This window comes from Grus americana, unplaced genomic scaffold (genome assembly GCF_028858705.1).
Source record: "Grus americana isolate bGruAme1 unplaced genomic scaffold, bGruAme1.mat scaffold_83, whole genome shotgun sequence".
NCBI classification, from domain to species: Eukaryota; Metazoa; Chordata; class Aves; order Gruiformes; family Gruidae; genus Grus; species Grus americana.
In genome coordinates, this window is record NW_026562032.1 from 605,576 (window position 1) to 610,607 (window position 5,032).

Genomic DNA, 5,032 nt, shown 5'->3' on the forward strand with positions numbered 1-5,032 from the left:
AGGGGATTGGTAATTGCATCCCTTCTCTGTTGTCTGCCTTCCATTATCTACTCATTCGGTGATCTGTGAGGAGCCTTACTTAGCAGGTGTGTTGGTCTGTATATTCTGACTCACTAGTCCTACGCAAATGGAAGTTTGTGGCCATCGCACTCGCTTAATTCCCTCGCTTCCAGTGCGGGAACCTGCCCCAGAAAGAAGTGGCCTTGTTGGGTTTTTCAGGTGTCTCGGAACCACCAAAGTTGTTCCTAATCATCTTTCTTCTAAGGAGAAAAAAACCAAACAACCTCCCAAGCACTTAGGACAGCTTTGTAGAGACTTGTGCGGTCTCCTTAGGTCTGTGGTAGGACGAACTCTTCAGAAAATAGCATTCAGTGTGTGCCCTCAAATGAAGAAATAGAAGAAAAGGGATTTCCAGCACTGATTTGAAGCTGTGTTAATGCGAGAGTGAGATATGGAGTATTCAGGAAAGTTAACAAACCTCTCTTGTCTTTCAGACAGTGTAAATCATGTTTTAAGAAATTATGCAGTTGACAGTGATGAGGAATCGCCATCAATCTTTGAAGATAAGCCAACTCATCAAATGCCCAGTAGAGAAAAGGAAAAATTCCTCAATTTTAGCAGGTAAATGTTGATATTAAGCTTTTGACATTTTAATGTGGAAGGTGTATAAGCCAACAGTTGAAAAAATAGATTGTTGTCATCACTGTTGGGTCAGTTATTTTTCTCCGTTTCTATCGCTATGCTGTCCAGAAAATGTGACCAGCTGAGTTTGGTTAGGTCTCTAAGATCTTTGACTTCAGCCAGTAAAGGTACAGTGGTATTGTGCTGGAAAAAACAAACGCTCTTCACAAATGTGTTTCATGCTAGGAAAGCAAGATTACTAGGAAATTAATACACAATTCAACGATGAAACAATTAGAATGACTGAATACAATCTTGTACGTATTTGGCGTACTGCTGTAATTTAACTAATCCAATTGCGTACTTCAGATACAGCTCATGTGTTTCAGCGCCCACCTTAATTTTTTCCTAGAAACGTTGTTCTGCTCCTTCCTTCCCGCTATCTCCAGTAACTACGGCCAAATTTCAGCTGAACTTGACAGATGTAGAGATCTCGTAGTTACTTAAACTCAAGACCTACTGAAAATTGGGGTGTACAGATCCAGATTGGTGTGTGTTGAGAGAGAGAGCGAGAGCGAGTTGTATTTCTCCTCCGTATCAGGTTACTGACCAGTTGTCGTGTGTGTATTTAGCTGGACAAGTCCCCGTGTGTGATTTAAGAGCCATTACTTAAGCCAGCCAAACGAATAGCAGAGATGCTGGGGATTGGCAGGATTTCTTTGGGGAGCTATGGTACAAGGTTGTAAGAAAATGAGCTTTGATAGTCTTCCTGATCACAGACCAGCTTATTATTTACTGGAACATGGAGAGTATTTACCAAAAAAAACGAGGTTAGGAAAAAACCTTTAACATCTGTGTGCCTAGTCATCACTTCATTTTGAAACTTACTATCTTCTAATTGTTCTAGAAATGCTTATTACCAGCCAACATCTTGCAGGCCACGGTTCTTACTAGTTGGAGAGCCAGGATGTGGGCAAGCTTCTCATTTGGCACCTGCAGTAATACATGCCCTGGAAAAGTTTCCAGTTTATACGCTAGACCTACCTGCTTTGTTTGTTACCGCCACATCACCGGAAGAAACATGTGCACGGGTATCTTTTTTTTCTTTTTAATCTCATAGGCTTCATGAACTGTATATAAACTAGTAAAATAAGCAAAATTCATTGTTAATAGAGGTGGCCTGGTTTGAACGTGTTGTTAGGTTTACTTCTGTCCGAAAATGCACGTTTCTTTTTAGATCATATAATCCCGAGTAAGGATGTTGTAGATGGCCGTATTTTCTATTCCAAATTAAGCCGTGAGGAATTTGCTAGCAGCTTGGGAAGCTGGGAGGTGCTGCTAATAAATCCCTCTTTATCGCAAGAAATCCTGCCCATTTCGGTGGGATCCAGAAAGTTGTTTTCATTGCTGCTTACGAGACTCTGCTCCCAGTAGGTGGCTCTGCATCAGCCTGACTGCAGGTCACGCACTTTTTGTAGGCTTTTTTATTAAATATAATGAAAAGGCAATCAAGGTTTTGGGGAAAAGAAGTGTTTCTTTTTTTTACATATGTACACGCGTGCGCGCGTGTGTGTATATATATACAGCTTCCACTGCTGTAGTATATGCAGTAAAAGCATTAAAATTCATGGAACACTTACATTTGTAAACTGGTATGTTTTTCTTAACTGTGAAAATTAAATATAAGCAGAGGTAGTGCTGTTTTCCTTTTTACTTTTAGGCAGGAAAGCCATTTTGTTGTTTGGCATCACTGTATTAAAATATCTTGACCTTTAGGCAGCAGCATTTGAGAGCTGGACAAGTAAGGACAGACACACTACAGGACTGGATACTCATTTGTCACAGAAGAGGCACAATTCCTTTTTTGTTACGTTACGGTTGCTTCTGCGGTCGTATAGCTACCGTGTCTAGTCACTGCCCAGACACACCACGTGCGCTTCCCATTTTGTGACAGGAACCCCCCTGAATCTTAATAATCTGAAAGGGTCCACGGAGAAATTTGTCACGTGAAAGGGCTGTTGCCACTTCCCTCACGCAGTAGGTGCACGCTCTCTTCTGCGATCGAGGTACCATCTGTAGGCAACGGCTTGCGGCCATCCAAAGCGTGTAATCGGGTCTGATGGATCCTTTGGTAATGAGAGGCTGTGCGTGATTTAGCTGTTCAGGCAGGCTGAAGACTGGTCACCTCTTATAAAACATACTTGAAATTTTGAATTGTAACCAGGCTCCTCTTACAGCATCAGCCCCCATCTTTTCACATAGGTCTGTCTGTGTTTGTTCAGACTGTGCTCCAGACTGACTTGGCTATGTGCCCGCTCTGAATTGAAGATGGTGTAGTCGGTCGTGTAGTTGCAGTCGTGTAGTGACTTACCCAGACTAATACATCTTGAAGAAGGGTTAGGCTTGTGTTTTCAGGCACACCACTACACCAGCTAAGTTGTGAGGCGCTTTAGGAGTTCCCTTACACCTGAGTAGTTTTGAAATCAGGTAGAGCTTCAGGTCTGTCTGCGTAGCAATGTCTATATTTGAGTCAAAGTAAACGTTTTACCTTATTGTTAAGGAGTTGTTCTTTTGTTGGTTTGGTTTTGTGTTTTGGCTTCATGTACTCCCACTTCGTAAGATAGTTTGACTGATACGTAGTTATTTATTAGCCTATTGCACACGGTTTAGTTTTCTTATCCAAGCTTTCATTTCACCAGTTGATGCGAGAAGCTCAAAGAACAGCGCCGAGTATCATTTATATCCCACATATCCATTTGTGGTGGGAGGCTGTTGGAGCTACACTGAAAGCTACTTTTACAACACTACTGCAGAACATTCCAGCATTTGCTCCAGTTTTGCTGCTTGCAACATCCGATGTGTGTCACGCAGATCTCCCAACAGAGGTATTTCTGTCGTTACTTTTTTTATTCAATTTCTTGTTCAGCTATAAATCCTTTAAGCATTGGAGTACTTAAGCAAATGCATACTGTTATTACTCAGGCACCCTACCCAGGTCTCTTAAAATTTGCTTAGACAACACAATGCCGAAAGCGTTTGTCTAAAGTGTCTTCTGAGTAAAGAGATTGACTTTGACCCAACTTTTTCCCCCTTCTCACACACTCATGCTTGTTAGACAGATGTAGCCATTTACTTCAGACAATAAATCCAGTGACTTCAGGATGGTTAGGTATGTACTTAGTCAAGAATATATGGTGCTTGAAATGGAAATGGGAAAAAAAATATTTTTACTGAAAACATTTGTACTGAAATTGAAAGATATTTTTACTGAAAAAGTACGGTGGTCACACTGTAATGATGGAACGGAATTTCATCTTTAAATTCTTTAATAAAAATTTCAATTTCTTTGTTCATGTAAGTGAAAGCTTTACAAATGAGAAAGCCGAGTTCCAACTTCGTTTCAGTAACTTGGAAGTGGATTTTTAGTGGTATTCCTTAACAAAATTCAGTAAGAGTACATGCTTAGCTTCCTAGACATCTGAGAGTGTGCATTAAAGGAGGATATTCAAAATGTGAAGATGCTGCCCTGATTATTTTGTCTCAGTTACTGCGGGGGGCTTACCTAGATGTGTTTGTCATCAACTGCTTTGAAAGGGCTTAACTTTCTAGAGGAGTTTTAATACTGTTAATGAAGTCCTTCTAAAATAAGTATTGAAATTCCTTCCATAACTTTTGGTAGTAGAGACTGAAAAATGGAGTAAAACCTGGAAGTATACAGCCTCAGACACCTCGCTTAAATTAATTTAACAAAAAAAAAAAAACCCCAAACACCTTACCAAAAAGCCCGCATTTGTCTGCTGAACCCTGCCTGTTCCCTCTCTAGATGCCATAGAGATTGAAACCAGCAAGGCAGGTAAATAGAAAATAAGCAGTCCTGGAGGTGGTGAATGTCCCCACTTGATCAGTGTATCACACGGTCCCTTCATTGAGCTTTAAATCTAGAGGTGTTCCTTAGAGAAGATATTTTAATCTGCCGTGCTAACCTAGGAAAATCTAGAGTTTGAAGGACAAGCAGATAGCTTCTCACAGTTTGTCTTACTCAGGTGATTATTCGGTTTAATTTTGAAAGGTACTCATCTTTTTGGACTAGAGTATGAATTTGTGTGGCCTTATATCTGAAATATCTTTTCTCCTCATGCTTTAGATAAAAGAATTGTTTATTGATGATTATGAAGAAGTTTTCAAAATCCAGTTGCCTAATGAGGAAGAAAGAAGAATGTTTTTTGAGGACTTAATTGTAAATCAAGCTGCTAAAGCTCCTGCATCAAAAAACAGTGCAGGTGAGGCTATTCTACTTATAAAACTTTGCTAACTGTAAGTTAATAGCTATACACTATTTGCTTTGGTGGTAATTTTCTAGCGATAATTTGTCATACGCTTGTATTTGAGTACCATAAATTGACTAAAAGTT

The 5,032-nt window shown here is 40.1% G+C and overlaps 1 long non-coding RNA gene across 1 annotated transcript; it reads left to right on the top strand.

Annotated features, from left to right (window-relative positions):
- Nucleotides 1-597: 597 nt before the first annotated feature.
- LOC129201192 (uncharacterized) lies at nt 598-3,434 on the top strand. The gene is made up of 3 exons (XR_008575303.1): nt 598-621; nt 1,529-1,712; nt 3,321-3,434. It is a non-coding gene; the product is annotated as an uncharacterized LOC129201192 (long non-coding RNA).
- Nucleotides 3,435-5,032: the final 1,598 nt, after the last annotated feature.